At 41.9% G+C, this 22627-nt stretch overlaps 1 pseudogene; it reads left to right on the plus strand.

Annotated features, from left to right (window-relative positions):
* LOC127572767 (contactin-associated protein-like 5) overlaps positions 1-22627 on the plus strand; it is a 991970-nt pseudogene that overhangs the window by 963343 nt on the left and 6000 nt on the right.

Genomic DNA, 22627 nt, shown 5'->3' on the forward strand with positions numbered 1-22627 from the left:
TTCCTCCACACTGCTAAGTGTTATGCCTTGTTATGACCTTGTTATGACCTTGCACCTTATTGTCTACCTGAATTGCACTTCCCTGTAGCTGTGACACTTTACTCTGTATTCCATTATTGTTTTTACCTTGTGCTGTCTCAATGCACTGTGTAATGAATTGATCTGTATGAACGGTATGCAAGGCAAGTTTTTCACTGTACCTCAGTACAAGTGGCAATAATAAACCAATACCAATACCAACACCAATACATCTATAGAAAGTGGAAAGATTAAATGTAAATGCACTAATTTCCATGATTGGATCGGCACAACAAAATCTCCTTCAAGCTGTTCCTTATGGCTCATGGTTAGGTGTGTTGTTTAAATGCAAGTTTACTACTCATGCTGTTAACATAATAATTATTATTGTTATATGTTAGACTGGAGAAATCCGACTTCTTGTAGATCCAAAGCTTTGTAGTTACAAGTAACCTACTGAAGGAACTCAGCAGGTTGAGTAGCATCTGTGGAGTGAAAGGAATTGTCAATGTTTTGGGTCAAAATCCTGCATCATAATTCTTTTCCCTCCATGGATGCTGCTCGGCTCACTGAGTTCCTCCAGCAGATTTTGTGTTGCTCTAGATTCCAGCATCTGTAGGTTCTTGTGTCTCCATCTTGGCTTTGTAGTTATTGGGTTTCCAATTGTTGTGACCATGACTTGGTTCCTGCCTGTTTCAATATATCCCTCTGTGTCAAACAAATTAGAAATACTGTAGGAACTCAGCCAGTTAAGCAGCATCTGTGGAAAGAGAAACCAGTCAACATTTGGGGTCAAAGATCCTTCATCAGATTGGGGGGACAGTTTTTATTTATTTTCACGAATGTTAGTGGGAAGGGATATCAACCAGAGAAAATGGGATCAAGTCAAGGTAGAAAGAAGTAAGTTTGGTAGGGCAAGATCAGACTGAAACAATAAGTCTACCAGGATGGTCCTGTTTGTGGATCTTGGTAGGAGGTAGAAGTAGGTAAGGTGGGGTTTGGGCATACCAGGTTGGAGGCTGTGGAAGGAAGATCTCCTGATGAGATAAGATCTGTGAGAGTCTGGGCGATGATGGCCTGGTGTTGGTTGGTTCAGACGGACATATGAAGAGGTGACTGAGAGCTGAGGTTTGGCCTTCACAAGGTAGGGGTTGGTTCGCCAGACTACAACAGCATCACTCTTTCCAGGTTTGATAAATCTGGATTGGTTTTCAGTGAGCGATATTGCACATTCACAAGGAGGCAGCTGAGGGGAGTAGTGAAATCATGGCGGTCAATGTCACATCTGCAATTTGCGATGAATAGATCAAAAGAACATAAGTGGCCAGCCAAGGAAGGTGATCAGGTGGATTGGGAATACTGGAGGTGGGAGAATGGGTCATCAGTCTGGGGTGAGGTTGCCTGTCCAAAGAGGCAAAGGCAAGAGAAGGAGAGTGCAACATCATGTCAGGCTCAGAATTCATTAATGTGCGGGTGTAGGGGTACAAAGCTTGAGGACTGATCTCTCAGAATCAGAGAGGGGGAGATCATAAGGGATAGCAAAACCGTGGCAAGAGTTGGAGGTGAGGGATTTGACAGCTTTGAGATCCAGTAAGTTGGAACTGTTGGAGAAGGAAGTTAACAGCACTTGGGAGAGCTTTATACCAGACAAAGGAGCTAGGATGAAAAACAATCATGCCAGAAATGAGTGCAGTATTTCTCTGCTTCAGGCTAAGCTGATAATCCTTTGCCCAGTCCCAGGTTTTGTCATGTGTTTATCACTAGCTACCAAGGACACATTTTTAGACAAGGAGGTGAGAAGAGCTGTTGTCCAGAACTTTGTTCACAAAATAACCAGAGGAAGAGGATCATATTTTTCTTTGTATGGAGTTGTTGTAATCTTGAGTGGTTGAAGCAAATTCAATGGTAAGTTCCAAAAGGACAATGTTGGGGAAAAAGGTGGAGTGGTCTAATTGGATTGCTTCACCACAAGCTTGATGGTCTGAATGAATTCTTTCTAAACTTTATGACAACTCCAAATAAGAGGAGAAGGTTATTGAAGTCACCTGTATGGATTATTTACAATGAGGCTCAGTTTCAGCTTCAACCTGAGCTGGAGATAGGATGAAAATCAAAAAAGAAATCGCACATGCTGGAAATCTGAAATTAAAACAGAAAATGCTGGAAACACTCATCGAGTCAAGCAGCATCAGTGGGGAGAGAAGCAGTTAGTGTTTCAGATTCAGGGCTCTTCACCAGGATTTATTAGATTGAAGTGGATTCTTTGCAAAGGACAGTTGATCCTCTCTGCCTGGTAAATGTCTGTTTCTAGACAGCAAAATAGTTGAGGATGGAGCTGAGTTTCACTGGGTTTATATGTGGAGGAAAGGTTTGACAGCTTGCCCCTACACTCTACTGAGTAGCCACAAATGAAATGTGGATTCATTTTCAAATGTAATTGGAACACCAACATGCATATTGGAGATGTCACAGTAAGTGGCCAATAGCTTGGTCAACCTGTTACATTTTCTGTTCGCCTGTAAGGATATGAGCATCACCAGCAAGTTCACCATGTATTGTTCATCATTACTTGCTCTTGAGATGGTGGGGAATGCCACCTTCTTGAACGATTGCAGTCTATACAGTGAAGGACATTGGTAACTGGTTTATCATTGTCACATGTAGCGAGACATAGTGAAAGGCTTTTGTTTAGTGTGCCATCCAGACAGATCATTACAGATACTTACACTGAGGTATGGGTATTTGGAGAAGCACAGGCTGATTAGGGAGAGCCAGCATGGCTTTGTGAGGGGCAGCTCGTGCCTCACAAGCCTGATTGAGTTCTTTGAGGACGTGACAAAGCGCATGGAGGAAGGTAGAGCAGTGGATGTGGTGTACGTGGATTTTAGTAAGGCGTTTGATAATGTTCCTCATGGAAGGCACATTCAGAAAGTCAGGAGGCATGGGATCCAGGGAAACCTAGCTGTGTGGATTCAGAATTGGCTCACTCATAGAGAGTGGTGGTAGATGGAGTGTATTCTGCCTGGAGGTCAGTGACCAGTGGTATTTTGCAGGGATCTGTTCTGGGACCCCTGCTCTTTGTGATTTTTATAAATGACTTGGATGAGGATGTGGAAGGGTGGGTTAGTAAGTTTGCTAATGATACAAAGGTTGGTGGTGTTGTGGATAGTGTAAAATATTGCTGTAGATTACAAGAGGACACTGATAGAATGCAAAGCTGGGCTGAGAAGTGGCAGATGGAGTTCAACCCGGATAAGTGTGAAGTGACACACTTCGGGAGATTGAATTTGAAGGCAACGTTAATGGCAGAATTCTTAGCAGTGTGTTGGAACAGAGAGATCTTGGGGTCCACGTCCACCCAGTGCCCTCGTCCTTCTTGATGGTAGAGGTTATGGGTTTGAGGGGTGCTCTTGGAGTACCCTACGTTGGTAATTGTAGTCCATTTTGTAGATGGTAGACAAATTGCTCTGCAGATTGCATGTGCACAATTCTGGAAAAAAAATATACAGAACGTAGCTTTTGCTTTCAGCCTTTGAGAATTGATTTGAGAAGTTGATTTAACGTGTTCAAATAGTTTCCTGTGACTGTCATCTGACAGTAAGATTAAATTAACAGCAACTTCCTTTTCTTTTCAAATCGTTTTTGTGCCTTTTAAATCCATTGCAGGCAATTCCATGTCACCACCTTCAGCTGAGAGTATATATATATTTATAAAAGATCTCTCATCTAATATGTGTTATTGAATAAAAGCTTATGAGAAAAATACACTGAATTTCATTACACAGCACTCTGTATGCTGGATGAGATACTGAAGCTGGGTTGCTGACACATATGGAAGAGTTATTATTTTGGTTCGCAATGCACAATAAGTTAGTCTGTTGTTACTTCCTTCCTTCCGGCACTGATGGTAACACCCCTTCAGCAGTCTAATCCCTAAACCCTATAATTCCCTCCCTAAACCTCTCTGTCTTTCCATGTCTCCCTCTTTCTCTTTACATCCTATCTATCTTCAAGTTCTTAGTTGACTTTATTGTCCTTTATACAAGGGCAATGACTTTGTACAAGAAGTTGGTGAGGCTACACTTGCAGTACTCTCTACAGTTTTGATGACCCTGTTATAGGAAAGATACCATTAAGCTGGAAAGTACAAATAATGTCTATGAGAATGTTGCCAGGACTCTCAATTATAGAGAGAGGTTGGGTAGGCTAGGACTTTATTTCTTGGAGTGCAGGAAACTGAGAGGTGACCTTATCGAGATGGATAAAATCATGAGGGGCATAGACAGAGTGAATACTTGCAGTCTTTTTCCCAGAGAAGGGGAACCAAAAACTCGAGTGCATAGGTTTAAGGTGAGGGGGAAAATTTAAAAGGAGTAACTCCATCACACAGAGAGTAGTGCGTATATGGAATGAGCTGCCAGAGAAAGTAGTTGAGGCAGGTACAATAACAACATTTAAATAACATTTGGATAAGTACATGGATAGGAAAGATTTAGAGGGATATGGGCCAAATGCAGGCAAATGGGACCAGCTTAGGTGGGCACCTTGGTCAGCATGGTTGGTTTGGGCCGAATGGCCCCTTTCCATGCTGTATGACTCTATGACATTACATATATCAATATCAATTTGGTTATTGATGGCCATGGAGATGTTAATCGTGTTAAAAAATTTCAAGTTATGGTTTCAAATCTCACAAAGAGGAAGGAATATTCCCCTCAATATGGTATCTTTCACTATGTTAGGATGCCTCAACGTATTTAATGTGGCTCAGTTTGTGGCATTCCTGCCTCTGAGTATGTGGGCTCAAGTCCCATTTCAGAGATTGAGTAGAAAAGTCTACACTCACTTTCCGTTGTAGTCTTCATCTTATTCTGTCCCTTGGGATTGAAGATGACTTACTCTAGTTTAGTGGGCTTTCAGGTGGCTAATGAGACCAATGCCAGAACTAGTGTCGTACTGAAAGACCCTTGCCCTTTTTGAGGTGAAATGGGCCCAGCCCTTGCACTAAGGAATGTGCATCCCTCGTCTGAGTAGATGGGGGAACAAAGCAACAGCCATATTGAGCCATCAAATGGGGAGTGGGGAAGGGGTAGAAAATAGGAGAAAAACAGAGCGCAATGACTTGAACTAAATTAAATTCCACTTTGAGTGTGATTGATGCAGAAATGACAATGCTGATGTTAGATTGACTCCACTCAATTATAAGCCACTTTTGAAATGTCAAATTTTGGTTTCATAATAAATGTCAAAGTGCTGCTGAAATTTTCACAAATTACAACAGATACTTGAAAGCCAGATTTATAAACTCAAGGGATGCATTCACACAGATGCTTTGATGATGTGGATTTTTTTTTTCCCCTCTACAAAGGAAATTTAATTGATACTTCACAGGCCTCAATGAGGTAAACATTAAACTGGTTCAAGGTTAATGATCTTCACACAACTTAACAGATGAGTATTCTGATGCCATCAGCAACTTTGATCTATGTCAGATGTCATACTGCAGAATACTAGGTTAATTACACTTAACAAATTATATTATTATATTATAATTTACAGCAGAGCTTCCACTGAAAGCAATCAACAGACCTTTATGGCTTTTGTTTTTGGGTAAAGCTGGAGGAAGTACGGACTTTTACAAATCAGCATCCTTCAAGTCAGCTTTATCTTGACTACAAACAAGGAATGTGTATGGAAGCAAATGCAATAACTACTCTGAAAGGGGAATTGGGTGAAAACTGAAGTGGGTAAAGATTGTTGGGCAAAGGGAAACTATGTGGAACTGACTGGATGGCTTGTTCATAAAGTTGACAAAGGCACAATGAACCAAATGTTCATTTTCTGTGCTATATCATTCTATGACTCCATGACATTCAAATTTCTCCTCATTCATTTGTGCTATTTGTAGCAGTTGTGTGTTATATTTGGTTTTGGATATTCAATGCTATTGATTTCAATGGAACTGTATTTTGGAAGAGAAATAAAGGACTGCAGATGCTGGAATCGAGATTGTCACGAACCAGCAACAAAAGAAACACACTGAGCATGATTCAGTGTTAAAACTATTTTATTAATCACTACTTATGATAATACGTAAAATAAAAGTAAAAAAAAAATGTTAGTATGTTAGAATTCAAGAATGTTAAACCTCGAACGTTAACCCCAAAACTAAACTCTTCGTGTGTGTGTGTGACAAAGTCCAAAACTCCCAGTTCCTGAATGGTTCTTAAAGTTCAGTTCCGCAAGCCATAAGGTGAAACATGAGCAAGGGCTTCTTCAACAACCACCGTTGTCTGAAGATAAGATATAGATGTAGAAAAACATAGAGAGAGTACATACGAAATCCAAATGTTCCACGATGGAACCCAAACGACACTTCAGTGTTTACTCGGTAGTGACTTCCTCACCCCGAAAAGCATCCGAACCGTGGTCGTCCACACACAAATACCTGTTTCCTTCTACAGGTCAGCAACAAAGTGAACTCCACCGGATTACTTCCAACTTCCATACATGGATTTCAGTGGCAGACACAGTTATTGTTTCTCATCCATCGTTAGAGAAAACAAGCAGGCTGGTGTCTCTCTCCCTTCTCTCTCTCCTTCTTCTTCTAACTTCTTCAACAACGTCATTACGTCCTTTATCTTCTATTGACGTAAGCACGCCCCACACACACATACACACACACTCTCTATCTTAAAGGGACTTTCACTGAGTCCGTAACAAGATGAAAAATATGATGATGTTAAAGGAACTCAGCAGGCCAGGCAGCATCCATGGAGAAAAGCAGGCGGTCAACTTTTCAGGTCAGGACCCTTCTTCAGGACTGAAGATAGTGAAAGGGAAAGACCAATATATAGGAGTGAAAAGCAGAGCAGTGATAGGTGGACAAAAGAGGGGAGGCGGGGTGGGCACATGGAGGTGATAGGTAGATGCAGGTAAGAGATAGTGATAGGCAGGTGCGGGGGAGGAGGGGAGAGCAGATCCACTGGGGGATGGGTCAAAGGTAAGGAGAGAGAGGGAAAAAAAGTAAATAAAAAGAGGCTAGGAAAAGGAAGAAGAGGTAGTTGTAGGGAAGGGAGTGGGGATTACCTGAAGTGGGAGAATTCAATGTTCATGCCGTTAGGCTGCAAGGTTCCAAGATGGAAAATGAGGTGCTGTTCTTCCAGTTTGCGCTTGGAATTCTCCTGGCAGTGGAGGAGACTGAGGACTGTCATATCAGTGATATTGTGGGAGGGGGAGTTGAAGTGACTGGCAACGGGGAGATGCAGATCACAGTTAAGGACAGAGTGCAGGTGTTCTGCGAAATGGTCACACTCTGCGTTTGGTATTTTGGAAGTGGAGTAAAACATAGGTATGTAACTATGTCAAAACTTTTATGCATGTTACCGAGAATGAATTTATATGCCACAACTCTGTCTGGAAGGGTTACCATGACTGTTTTTATCAGGCTATCAGGCATATGAGATAGCTCTACCTAAAGTCTCCTTTGAGTCATACACCATCCAAATTTGGAAATACATCTACTGTTCCCTTTTCATTGTTGAATCTAAAACTTCCTACCAAATCAACCATTCCAGTGATGTTTAGCCACGTCTCCCTGCCTGACATGGTCACTCTCTCTGTTTCTTCCATTCTACTTTCTTACATGAAGTGGCCCTCCAAGCTACACACCATCCTGACTTAGAAATATATAATTATTCCTTCACCATCACCGAGTCAAAATCCTGGAACTCTCTCCTTAACAGCTTTGTGGATATATTCACACCTCAAGTACTATGGCGGTTCAAGAAAACAGCTCACCACCACCTTCAAAAGGCCAATTAGAGATGGGCAATTAAATGCTGGCTCAGTTTGTGAAGCCCACATCCATTGCATGAATTAAAAAAAATACATTTTCTTTCCTTTTTCCAAAAGGTGCAAGCTCTTTAAAGAAATATAGCATGGATTAGAGCTTTGTCATCAGTGAATTACTCGTTGGGGCACAGTGACTGGGCAGGTTTGGCACTTTGCTGGAACTTTTCACATTTTGGTTCTTCAATTACCAGCTGCTGTTTCATCAACAGTATCTAGGTGTCCAGTGCAAACAAAGGAGGTGCCAATATACGTAGCAATTAAATATTTGAATTACAGTGTCCATCATCTTCACTTCAACTGTTGCGAAGGACAGAAACACAAAAGAGAAACAAAGGACTGCAGATGCTGGAATCTAGATGAAAAACACTATGATGCTGGAGGAACTCAGCAGGCCAGGCAGCATCTGTGGAGAAAAACAGGCGGTCAACATTTCGGATCAGGACCCTTCTTCAGGACTGAAGATAGAAAAAGGGGAAGCCCAATATATAGGAGGGAAAGGCAGAGCAGTGATAGTTGGACAGAAGAGGGGAGGTAGGGTAGGCACAGGGAGGTGCTAGGTAGATGCAGGTAAGAGATAGTGATAGGCAGGCGTGGGGGAAGAGGGGAGAGCAGATCTACCGGGGGATGGGTCAAAGATAAGAAGCAAAAAAAGAGGCTAGGAAAGGGAAGAAGAGAAGAAGCCTGGTGGTGGGGGTGGGGGCGTTGTGGGGAAGGGAGTGGGGATTACCTGAAGTGGGAGAATTCAATGTTCATGTCGTTAGGCTGCAAGGTTCCAAGACGGAAGATGAGGTGCTGTTCCTTCAGTTTGCACTTGGAATTCTCCTGGCAGTGGAGGAGGCCGAGGACTGACATATGAGTGATAGTGTGGGAGGGGGAGTTGAAGTGACTGGCAACAGGAAGATGCAGATCATGGTTACAGACAGAGCACAGGTCTTCTGCGAAACTGTCACCTAGTCTGCGTTTGGTCTCACCAATGAAACACCAATGTTACATACAGAAACACAAAAGACTACAGATGCTGGGCCAGTCCAGATGAGTGGTCTTGACCTGAAACATCAACTATTCATCTCCCTGCATAGATACTGCCTGACCTGCTGATTTCCTCCAGTGCTTTTCGTGTTACTAAAAACAGACTGTCTCCCATTAGTTCTGAAGATTAGATCCACTCCAGAGCTGATAAGAAACAGTTCAACCTACGGTGGGTGCTTGCACTCCTGAACCAAGGTCGCTTGAACTTCAGTAGTCAAGAGGCAACTTACAGGTGACACTTGCATTTGTACCAGCTCAGAAGCTGAGCACCAAGTCATCAGTGATTTGTTCACTGAAGGATACAAGAGGATGAGCCAATTTGGAGTATTGTGTGTGTTTGTGGTTGCCACACTACAAGAAGGATGTGATAGCAATAGAGATAGTGCAGAAGAGATTCACCAGGATGTTGCATGGAATGGAGGACTGTTGTCATAGAGATAGGATAGGCTGGGTTTATTCTCACTAGAATGTAGGAGGATGAGGGGTGATCTTATAGAAGTTTATAACATTATGAGAGGCAGACAGGATAGATAGAGCATTTTTTTCCGAGGGCAAGGGAACTAGAGGGCGCAGGTTTAACGTGAGGGGGGGAAAATTTAAAGGAGATCTGAGGGGTAAGTTTTTCACACAGAGGATGGTGGTTATCTGGAAAGAGCAGAGAAGGTGGTAGTGGAGGCAGATACAATTACAACATTTAAAAGGCATTTGAACAGGTGCTTTAAATAAGAATGGCATGGAGGGATACGGGCCTAATGCCGGTAGACAGGCATTATGACCAGCAAGGAAAAGATGGGCTGAAAGGGCTCATTACTGTGTTGTACTATTCTATGATTCTGTCATTCAATGACAACATCTGGAAGGTCAAGGTCTTTCACCAACCTGTGCCTGCTGCACCATACTACCCTCCAACAATAAAGCTACACGAAAAGTTCCTGGAAAACATGGATCACTTCACATACCTTGGGAGCCAACACTTTGCCAAAACAGACATTGGTAATGAAATTCAATGCACCACCTTTAATGTGTAGCACAGCCTTTGGATGATTGAGAAAAAGGGTATTTAAAGGCTATCAAAGCTTACAGCGCGATCTTGACCAGCTAGGACAATGGGCTGAAAAATGGCAATGGAATTTAATGCAGACAAGTGTGAGGTGTTGCACTTTGGGAGGACAAACCAGGGTAAAACTTACAGGGTAGGGCTCTGAGGTGTGCCGTAGAACAAAGGGACCTGGGAATACAGATCCATAGTTCCTTGGAAGTGGTGTCACAGGTAGATGCGGTCGTAAAAAGAGCTTTTGGTACTTTGGCCTTTGTAAATCAGGGCATTGAGTTCAGGAGTTGGGATGTTATGTTGAAGTTGTACAAGGCGTTGGTGAGGCTGAATTTAGAGTATTGTGTGCTTTTCTGTTCACCTACCTACAGGAAAGATATCAATAAGCTTGAAAGAGTGCAGAGAAAATTTACAAGGATGTTGCCAGAACTTGAGGACCTGAGTTATAGGGAAAGGTTGAACAGGTTAGGACTTTATTCCCTGGAGTGTAGGAGAATGAGAGGAGATCTTATAGAGGTATACAAAATTATGGGGGGTATAGATATGGTGAATGCTTGCAGGATTTTTGCCCCCAGGTTCAGTGGCACTAGAACTAGAGGTTTAGGGTGAAAGTGAAATATACAAGGAGAATCTGAGGGGGAACTTCTTCACTCAGAGGGTGGTGTGAGTGTGGAACAAGCTGCCAGTGGAAGTGGTAGATTGGGGTTCAATTGCAACATTTAAGAGAGGTTTGGATAGGTACATGGAAGGGAGAGGTTTGGGAGGGATATGGTCCAGGTGCAGGGAGATGGGACTGGACAGAAGATCAGGTTGGCATGGATTAGCTGGGCCGAAGGGCCTGTTTTTGTTCTGTTGTACTCTGACTCTATAAAGATCGTGACCTCATACCTGGCACAAAACTTATGGTCTATCAGGCAAATCAAAATCAGGCTGCCATCCCCAGCATTGAAACTCAATGGGATACTTTGGGAAGCCCATGTCATACTGCCTCAAAAATCCAACATCCATTATCAAAGATCCCCACCATTCAAGCGGTGTCATCTTCTCACAGCTACTATTGGGCTGGAGGTACAGAAGCCTGAAGTCCCACACCACCAGGTTCAGGAACAGCTACTTCCCTTCAACCAGTCGGTTCTTGAACCAACCTGCACAACCCTAATCACTACCTTAGTATTGTAACACTATGGCCACATTGATCACTTTGCCCTACAATGGATATTTATTTTATTCTAATTGTGTTCTTCCTTGTAAAATTTGTGTATAATTTATGTTTATTTTCTTGCAAATGCTGCTTATCTGATGCCATGTCTTTGCACCTGTGCATGCATGTACTTGTGCACATGACAATAAACTTGACTTTGACTTTGATTTGACACCTGACACCAGACTCCTGAAACAACCTCCCCATTTTGAGTTCTGTTATGCAAGGAGATTACCAGGCAAATAGAGGAAAATAACCAAAGACACAAAATAAGTCTGCTTCAAAAAATTCTGGGAACTTTCTGGTCTGTGAATACTCAGTGGGGAAGCAGCATTCAGGATGGTATTAAGAACCTCAAAGCCATGCATTGGGAGCACACAGAAGCCCTTCAGAAGTGGCAGAAGAAGCACTCTACACAACAAGCAACTCAACTGCCTGCCCCCCTCAGCGACTACCTGCCCCGTCTGCGGAAGAGTCTGAAGTTCCCACATTGGCCTCATCAGTCAGCTCAATCCACAAAACCAGAGTGAAAGCAAGGCATCCTCGATCCCAAGGAACTGCCTAAGAAGAATAAGATAGGCCGATGTACAAAGAACAATGCCCGTGGAGCAATTTCAAAGTAGGAATTGAAAGATTAAGAATTGACAGATAACACAAGTCTCACTTGGTTGCTTGAATAAAAGTATATCAGGAAAACTATTTTGTTCAAAATTTGATTCTTTTGAAGATAATCAGATTTCCTTTGATGGATTCACAATGGAAGCAAATATAAAATGGGATGTAGCAGTTAGCATGACGCTATTACAGCACCAGCAATCGGGGGTTCAATTCCCGTTGTTGTGTGTAAGGAGTTTGTACGTTCTCCCCGTGTCTGTGTGGGTTTCATGGAGGAATTTAAAATGGAGGGATATGTGGGAGGAAGGGGTTAGATAGTCTTAGGTGAGGTTTAAAGGTTGGCACAACATTGTGGGCCGGAGGGCCTGCATTGTGCTGTAGTGTTCTATGTTCTATGTTTCGTCCAGGTGCTCCAGTTTCCTCCCACATTCCAAAGAGATATGGGTAGGTTAACATAGGTTTAAGTGGGTGGTGTGGGCTCGTTGGGCCAGAAGGGCCTGTTACTGTGCTGTATAAATAAGGTTTTAGTAAAAAGTTTACTTTTTTAGGTGAAGTATTAATGTGAATTAAACGTTGAGCTGTTGAAAGGAAGCTGTAAAATTAAGGATGAGTTTGGAGTGAGAAACGAAAATACCACAACCAATTTATGCACTTAGTTTCCAGGAAGTGTTAAAGGCAGATGTTAAAGTAGAAAAAGCAGATCAATTGGAAACTCTAGTGATGCTTTTGAGGGTCTTAATCAATGTAATAGAAAATATTTGCGAGGTAACAGTGGAAGTAATGTTTCTTTTCACTGTTACCTTTTCATAGTGATTCTAACAACTTTAATGACAAGCAGAAACATGGTTAAGTGCCCAACATCCAAATTTACAGGCTGAATTGTGTCACTCACAAAAATGACAGCTTGCCTTGACATTTACAAGGCCTGACTGCAACAGATGCAAACTAAACCCATTTCTAATAATTGAAATTAGGATTTACATCGCTAAGTACTCTTTTACTGATTTGATGTGTTTACCTCCGCTATTGAAAATTAACTATCACATATGGAATCCCATTCCTTGAAATTGCAACATTAGAAGTTTTAATGGCTACTTATGTTTTTTTTATTGTCCTGTTTCTCTCTCATAATCCAAGCTTATTTTCACTCTCTTTAATTCTTTTTTCTGATTTTGAATTCTTACACTCTAACTCTGTCTCCTTCTCAGTTTTTACAATGTTTGTTTTCTGATCCTTATCTTTTATCTTTAAGGAAATACCCTGTAAGTTGCACTGTCCATTCAGGTGTCAGATGTATTGTAACCCTTGCTCCAGGTTTACTACCTTATACTTATAACAACTTTTGGAGTTGAAGGGTGCAGGGCTAAGGTTTTTATACAATGTTGTGTTCCCAGCTGTCCTGAAAAAAATGGAATAATTTACTGTAAAGGGTCTGCTGAGGAATTTGCTCTTTACTGGTGACAGACACAGCTGTCAAGAACCTGGTATAGAAAAGATAAATTTGATTTTCATTTGACAATCAGAGTGATGGATGTTCTGAGGAATGGGACACTTTTCATATCAAGCATTTGGTGTTCACGACAAATATTCCCAGGTTAACCAAAGAATGGCTCAATGAAAAGTAGTATCTTTTTCCAAGCCTTGTTGTACCTGACCTGGGAGTGTTTAATGAGACGGTGCAAAGAGGTCCTTATTTTGGTATTGGTAATAGTTTATTATTGTCACATGTACTGAGATACAGTGACAAGCTTTTGTTTTGAGTGCCATGTGGATAAATTATGCCATACATAATCAAGGTAGTAAAAAGGAAAACAGAATGCAGAATATAGTGTTACAGTTACAGAGAAAATGCAGTGAAGGTAGACACATAAAGTGCAAGGGCCACAATGAGGTAGACCAAGAGTTCATTTTTCGGTGTTTGAGAGGTCTGTTCAAGAGTCTGATAACAGTAGGATGACAGCTGCTCTCGAGTTTGGTGTGACATGCTCTCAGACTTTTGTATTCTCTGCCTGACAGGAGGCAGGAGGGAAGAGAGAATGACTGTGTTGGGAGGGGTCCTTGATTATGTTAGCTGCTTTCCAGAGGCAGCGGGAAACATAGATGGAGTGAATGAAGGGGAGGCTGGTTTGCATGATTGACTAGGTTGTATTCACAGCTCTCTGCAATTTCTTGCAGTTCTGGGCAGAGCAGTTGCCATGCCAAGCTGTGATGCATCTGGATAGGATGCTTTCTATGATGCATCTGTAAAAATTAGTAAGTGTCACCGGGGACATGCTGAACTTCCTTAGGCTTCTGAGGAAGTAGAGGTGTTGGTGTGCCCTCTTGGTCATAGTGTCCACGTGGCTGGACCAGGACAAATTGTTGGTGAGGTTCACACCCAGGAACTTGAAGCTCTCAACCATCTCCACCTCAGCACCAATGATACAGACAGGGGCCTTGTGCTCTTTTATTGGAGCCTCTTTGCCCTTGTAGTATGACCCAGCCCCATCCCACAGAAGGCCATTGACATTGTCTCATCTTCTCAGGTCTCATTTTCCCCATTCTATCAGCCTGCTTGACAACTTCTTTGACGCTCATGAATAACAATTTGAATTAATAAAGCATCTTTAATATAATAAGGGAGCAGAGGGATGCAATATTTTCCACATCTAGAGGAACACATTGCTTATGAAGAATTGTTGGCTGAAAGAGTTCAAGAAATATGCAAGAGTGAAGCCTTGGGAAGATTTGAACAGGAGAAGGAAATGCTTCTATATGAAGAGGGCAGTTTTGTACTGAGGATCATAAAATGCAGAATTGCCAAAGTCCTTTCACATCAAACCCTTCCAACCAGTATGCTGAGGTTTCCAGGTAGACAGACACATTAGTGGCACGTACAAACAAATAATGTCATTGAAGAAGTAAATTCTGATATGCTGGGAATATAGATGAAGTAAAAACTCTGCTCTTTAAGATTTCTTTATTAGTCACATGTACATTGAAACACACAGTGAAATGCATCTTTTTGCATGGAGTGTTCTGGGGGCAGCCCGCAAGATCAAGATGTAAAAATTCTGCAGCTTGCTGTAGATGGAAGGAAAACATTACAGAGAAGAAAAGCACAATGTATCCTAAAGCTGCTGGGTGAAAACATGTTCGGTATCCTTTAAATAAAACATTCCTTCCTTCACTCTCTCACAAAAGGGATATCAGGCACCTGGGAGACACTGTAACTGAGGGAATGCTGGAGACCTCTTTGAGCTAAACATTTTACAAATCTCTTATCTTTATAACTGAAAGGAGTGACATGATATTCTGAACCAGAAAGGAGACGAGCTTCTATAGAGTCACTGTTTTGTTGTCCCTTTCAGGTTGTCCCAAAGCATTTGGCAGTCCTGGATGGCACAGTTGTGCCAGCTCCAGTGACCCAGGTTGGATCCAGACCTTAGTTGCTGTCTGTGTGGACTTGTACCTTCTTGCTCTGATTGCGCAGGCTGCTCTTGGGTTCTTCAATCTGCTCCCACATCACAAAGAAGTGCTGGTGTGTTAATTGCCTACTGTAAACTGCCCTTTGTAGGACACCTGGCAGGAGAATTGTGGAGTAACTGGGCATATGTTGAGCTGAGGCCACAGTCTATCTACTATCTGCATCACTGTGCGATATAGGAAACACTGGGCTGCATTTTCCATTTTATAACATCTGCACTTCCAAGGTACTTTGCAGTGTCAAAGAGTCATCGAGTTGCACAGTACAAAAACAGGCCCTTCACCACGTCCATTCCAATTTATTCGCTGATCTACACTAATCCCATCTGCCTGCATTAGGAGGTACCATCACCATTGCAGACGTCAGATCAACTTTCCTGAGAGTAAACCCACTGAAAGCATTTGGCCCAGATGGAGTCTCCAGATGTGTCCTCAGGTCCTGCACAGATCAGCTGGCGGACATTTTTATCCTCTCCCTACTCCAATCTGAGGTCCCCACCTGCTTTCAGAAGACCACTATTATCCCAGTGCCAAAGAAGAATTAGGGAACATGCCTCATTTACTGCCCGGTGGCTTTGACATCCACCATCATGAAGTACTTCAAGAGGGTGGTCATGGCACACATCAACTCCAGCCTCCCAGACAACCTCGACCCACTGCAATTTGCCAAAACAGGTCTACGGCAGATGCCATCTCCCTGGCCCTACACTCATCTCAGGAGGATCTGGACACCTACATCAGACTCCTATTTATTGACTATAGCTCTGCCTTCAGTACTATAATTCCAAATAAACTCATCTCCAAACTCCTAGACCTAGGACTTGGCACCTCCCTCTGCAACTGGATCCTTGACTTCCTCGCCAACAGACTGCAATCAGTAAAGATAGGCAGCAACACCTCCGCCATGATTATCCTCCACACTGGTGCGCCACAAGGCTGTATCTTCAGCTCCTTCCTTTACTCACAATACACACACGACTGTGTGGCCAGATTCTGCTCTAAATCCATCAGACAATACCACCGCAGTGGGCCAGATTTCAAATAACATTGAGACAAAGTACAGGAAGGAGATAGAAAGCCTGGGGTCATGACAACAACCTTTCCTTCAATGTCAGCAAAACAAAAGAGTTGGTCATTGACTGAAGCGAGGAAAAGAACGTGCCCCTGTATGTATATTTGGTATTGAGGTGGAGGTGGTTGAGAGCTTCAAGTCATTTCACTGTGTGTTTCGATGTACATGTGACTAATAAAGATATCTTATCTTATATCATCAAGAACTTGTCCTGGTCCAACGACGTGGATAATATGGCCAAGAAAGCACACCAGTGCCTCTATTTCCTCAGAAGGCTAAGGAAATTCAGCATATCCCTATTGACTGTCACCTATTTTTATAGATGCACCACAGATAGCATCCTATCCGGATGCATCACAGCTTGGTATGGCAACTGCTTTACCCAAGACCCCAGGAAATTGGACACAGCTCAGTCCATCATGAAAACTAGCCTCCCCTCTATTGATCCTGTCTATATTTCCTTCTGCCTTGGTAAATCAGCCATCACAATCAAAGACCCCTCCCACCCTGGTCATTCTCTTCTCCCCACTTCCATTGAGTAGGAGATACAAAAGCCTGAAAGAACACACCACCAGGCTCAAGGACCATTTCTATTCCGCTGTTATAAGACTCTTGAACAGACCTCTTATATTATAAAGATCAACTTTTGATCTCTCAATCAACCTCATCGTGGCCCTTGCACCTTATTTGTCTACCTGCACTTTCTCTGTAACTGTAACACTATATTCTGCATTCCCTTTGTATTACCTCGATGTACTTAATACACTTGGGATAATCTGTTTGGATGGCATACAAAACTAAGTTTTTCACTGTATCTCAGTCCATGTGAGTGAAATGGTTAGTGTAATGCTATCACAGCGCCAGTGACCCGAGTTCAATTCCGGCAGCTGTCTGTGAGGAGTTTGTATGTTCTCCCTGTGTCTGCGTGGGTTTCCTCCGGGTGCTCCGGTTTCCTCCCACATTCCAAAGATGTACGGGTTAGGAAGTTGTGGGCATGCTATGTTGGTGCCGGAAGCGTGGCGACACTTGCAGGCTGCCCCCAGAACACTATCCACAAAAGATGCATTTCACTGTGTGTTTTGATGTACATGTGATTAATAAAGATCTTATCTTAATTACCAATGCTTTGTCTATTTAAGTGTCTGTCTAGTACCTCACTGGCTGTAAAACTCTTTGGGTGAACTGAAGTTGCGTGCATACGCATAAAGTCAGCATAAAAATTCCTCCCCTAGAATTAGTGCTGGGTCTGTTCTGTAGAAACAACAGCATGTTCTACTCTCCAGTGTCCCTGAAGTTCTTTTCACCGTCTTCAGTGGACTGAGTTTCAGAGACAAAGCGAAACATGCTGGTGCCACTGTACAGTGCAGTTGATGCCGAAGGAAGCACTCGAACTTCCAAGCTCTCCTTCATACGCTGTTTCTAGGCAACGTGCCAAACAACCTCACCTGCCTCATTGTAACTCTAATGATTAATGGGACACAAACCACAATGGCAGCTGTACACCTTGACATCATTCTCTACAGCCATGTACCAGTCTTGACAAAAAAAATAGGCAGTATGATTTGTGTAATTAATCCCAGTGCTGCCTTTCCTTGAAAATTATGAAGCAAAAAACAGTTGGTATTTTTCACAGGCTTGAGATGAAGTGCTGAACAGTTCTTGTAACAGAAAGACTGACATTGCATCCTTGTTCCTAAAACCACTTCAATAAAAAGGTTCTGGAGACAATTTGTCTTCCGGTGTTTGCAAGAAATGTCAGATAAGATAAGATTTCTTTTTTAGTCACATGCACATCGAAACACACAGTGAAATACATTTTTTGCGTACAGTGTTCTGGGGGAATGTAAGTGCATTGAACTGATTTCAATGGAATGAAAGTTGGAAGAAGGGTATATCTCACGGACATTACTACATTGTATATCTAGCATATACATCAGGAGGCAAATTACTACCTCGTGCCTTTTAACAAAAGGTTTTCCACAGATAACTATGTGAGATAACAATCTGCTGGAGGAACTCAGCGGCTCAAACAGCATCTGTGAGGGGAAAAGGAATTGTCAATGTTTCAGGTCAAAACCTTGCATCAGGTCAGAGTTTCAACCCAAAACGTCTACAATTCCTTTCCCTCCGCAGGTGCTGCCCGACCTGCTGAATTCCTCCAGCAGTTTGCTTGCTGTTCTAGATTCCAGCATCTGCAGTCTCTTGTGACTCGGTCTGTGAGATATAAATTAAAACCAAGCAATTTGTTTCCTTTTTGTGATTTGTTCATGGGTAATGGCTGTTTATTGTTCATCCTTAATTGACCCTGAACTGGGTATGTAGTCACATATAAACCAGAGAGGGTAGAGATTCCTTTCCTGGAGAACAATAATGAACTAGATAAATTTTTAGGGCAAATTCTAGCTTCATGTTTATTGCAGCTAGCTTTGACTGAATTCCTTTTATCAATTTAATTACCCCAGCTGGCATGATGGGATTCAAATTCATGTCTCTGGATCATTGGTCCAGAACTCAGTCTGTTGCTCCTGTAAGTTATCCGCTGCACCACGATATCCATCCGACCAATTAAAGAAAATGTAACTAATACCATCTTGAAGACTAGGGCAGACTTCAAGGGACTTAAATACAAAACACATCTGGCATTTCCCAGGAGAACAGTAAAGGTTTTCATCCACATAGTGTCTTTAACAGTCTTAGCAAGTGCCAAAGTGCCTTCTAAGTTGAGTGACTGTTTTACTGTAGTTAAAAAAATACAATTAGTTGGGTTTAATCCACTTTGGGACTTTCTGAGAGCATGAAAGGAGCTAGATAAATTCAATTAAATTAGAAGATAACCAATTCCTTGGAAATAAGCAGTATTTGGATTTTGGATAAACATGGATTATAAATCAACTGTTTTTATGTCAAAGTCAAAGTCAAAGTCAAGTTTATTGACATGTGCATAAGAACATGTGTGCACAGATGCAATGAAAAACTTACTTGCGGCAGCATCACAGGCACAGAGCACCAGAGAAACAATATTCACATAAATTAACAACATAAGTTATACAAATTTATACAAGAAAGAACACACTTAGAATAAAAAAAAGTCAGTGTACAGGGCAATGTAACAGCTTTACAATTAAATGATTACGAATACTAAGAATCTGTATGAAATATTTTTAAATTATTTATTGGATTAATTAACATTCTTAGAACATAGAACATAGAACACTATAGCACAGTACAGGCCTTTCGGCCCACAATGTTGTGCTGACATTTTATCTTACTCTAAGATCTATCTAACCCTTCCCTCCCACATAGCCCCCTATTTTTCTATCATTCATGTGTCTAAGAGTCTCTTAAATGTCGTAAGTATTTTTCTGAAGAGGCACTTGTTCCATCAAGTTTGTATTTCGGGTGGTTTGGGTTATGGATAGAGATCTTCTTTTGTATTTCTTTTGATGGTCAATAAGACAGATTGGACATCCTGAGCTCATTTAACCTCTTGATTAAATGATTTGTACTTCATTTCCATTAACCTGCCTTTGATCCAGCTTACCCAACTCTGGTGCTCTATCCTAGTACACTACACTTATTCTAGTAAATAACAGAGAGGTGATACTTTACATTTGTGAAAATTGTTTCCTGATTTCATTCCTTAATGGCCTGGACCCTCTGTTTAAAGCTATGATGTGGATTCCCCTGCTGAACAAAATCCACCCATGCTATGAAATACTTTTAATATTGTAAAGACTTCTATTACAATCTCATCCTTCTAAACTCAGGTTTGCTGATGATAAGGCTGGGAGGGGAAGTGGGATGTGAGGGGGATACAGCTAATAGGCAAGAAGAGGGCAGATGGAGGTTAATGCAGGAAAAATGTGCCATGCGTATTGAAGGAACAATAGAAAAAACAGAGTAATCTCTAAACAGTTTATTGAAGGAGTTGAGTGGGCAGGTTGGTGGGACACAAAAGGTAAATTTACAGGTGAAGAGGCAATAGGAAGGTAAATTGTATGGTGGCCTTTATTGCAAGGGAATTTTGGTAAATTGGTAAATAGGTTTATTATTGTCACATGTACCGAGGTACAGTGAAAATCTTTGTTTTGCATGCCATCCATACAGATCATTTCATTAGAGCAGTACATCAAGGTAGTACAAGGGCAAACAATAACAGAATGCACAATAAAATATTACAGTCACAGAGAAAGTGAAATGCAGACAGACAATAAGGTGCAAAGCCATGATGAGGTAGGTTGTGAGGCCAAGAGTGCATCTTATCGTACTAGGGGTCCATTCAGTAGTCTTATAACAGTGGGATAGAAGCTGTTCTTGAGCCTGGTGGTACATGCTTTCAGGCTTATGAGTACAGGAATAAACAAGTCTTTTAACGATTGTTACAATGGTGTCATTGTATTGGCAGATTGACGAGGATGTTGCTTTAAGAACATAGAACACTACAGCACAGTACGGGCCCTTCAGCCCACAATGTTGTGCCGACATTTTATCCTGCTCTAAGATCTAACCCTTCCCTCCCATATAGCCCTCCTTCCATTTACTCTATACCGTTTCAGCTATGAGGAGAGATTGTATGAGCTGTTTTGTTTACCTTGGGAGCAGAGGCGGCTGAGGGGGGACCTGATTGAGGTGGACACAATTATGAAGGGAATAGGTCAGGTGGAGAGTGAAGAACTTTTCCCCTGAGCAGAAGTGTCTAAAACCAGGAAACATAGGTATAAGGTAAGGGATAGGTGAGTTAGAGAGGGTTTGAGGATTTTTGATTTACCCAGGGTGGTTGATATTTGGAATACACTATTAGGGGGGGTAGTGAAAACAAACATTCTCACAACACTTAAAAAATATTTAGACGGACTCCTGTAACACATGGCACAGAAGGCTAAGGAACGAGTGCTAGATAATGGGCTTAATATAGTTAGGTACTTAATGGCTAGCATGGATTGGTGGGCTAAAAGGTCTGTTCCCATGTTGGATGACTCAATGAGTTTACTACCCTAAGTCCAGTGAGAGATCACCTCGAATATTTTTGTTCAGTATTGATGTCAAAGAATTTACTTGTATTAGAATCAGTGTAGTACACACTCACTAAATTAACTCCCAGTGTGAGGGGTTGTCTTTTGAATTGAGTAAGTATGGTCTATACCCACTGGAATTTATAGGAATGGGAGGTGACTTTACTGAGATGGAACGATAAGGTAGATGCTTCATGTTCTATTTTGAGGACCTAGAACTAGGAGTCAGAATGTGAATGGAAGGATCAGTCATTTAGGACTGAGATGAGGGGAAATTGCTTTCCACATAGAGTTGGAAACACTGTTCTTCATTCTTGAGTGTATTCAAGCTTGAGTTTGATACTACTTGGATACAATGAGATATGGGAATTGGAATGGAAAGTGTTTGAGGCACTGGATCACCTGGGATCTAATGGGTTGGCAGAATGCGTCTACTCTTGCTTTCAGCTCTTGTGGCCTTTGTTTTACAGATCATGCTGGGACAATTGAGGAGGGCAAACTGCTAACAAACGCAATCAGGAGTGACTCTGCAGTCATTGGAGGTAAGGTTAAATACAGCTGTGCTGACCTCTAAAATCAGTACCTTGCCTTTCAGGCTATAATGTATGCTAGCTAAGTTACTGATCCAGAAATTCATAGACCTGTCTTGATGATTCACAGAGAGTGCTCATATCTCACCACACCATTTGGGACATTAAAATTCGGCAAATTAATTATAGTCTGGGACTTAAAAAAAAGTAAGCATCAGTAATAATGACTGTGAAACCTATTTGATTCACTAATCTCCTTTAGGGAAGGAAATCTGCTATCTTTACACAGACCCACATCCCTCCAGATTCTTAACTAAATGCATTAACAATCTACTCCATTTAAAGAGACACATAAGAGACTGCAGATCCCGGAATCTGAAGCAAAAACAAACTGCTGGAGGAACTCAGCAGGTTGAGCAGCATCTGTGGAGGCAGAGGGATGATGGACGTTTTGGGTTAAGACTCTGCATCAGGACGGGTCAACCATCTCCCTGCCTCCACCGATGCTGCTTGACCCGCTGAATTCCTCCAACAGTCAGTTTAAAGGCAAATGGAGGTGGGCAATGACTGGTGACTTTGCCAGTAGCACCCAGATCCTGAGAATGAATTAATTATAAGGTCTGTCAGCAGAGGTCAAAGTGGGTTAGCTGGTGGAAATTAGAATTGAATAGTCCAAAGTTTAAATATAAGGTATACGCTAAGTATATTCATTCACCTTTGGAGAAGTGGTGCCAAAACAACATAGGAGATAAAAGTTTCACCCAAGCTTCTGATCACCTC

This window comes from Pristis pectinata, chromosome 1 (assembly GCF_009764475.1).
Source record: "Pristis pectinata isolate sPriPec2 chromosome 1, sPriPec2.1.pri, whole genome shotgun sequence".
Taxonomy (NCBI): Eukaryota; Metazoa; Chordata; class Chondrichthyes; order Rhinopristiformes; family Pristidae; genus Pristis; species Pristis pectinata.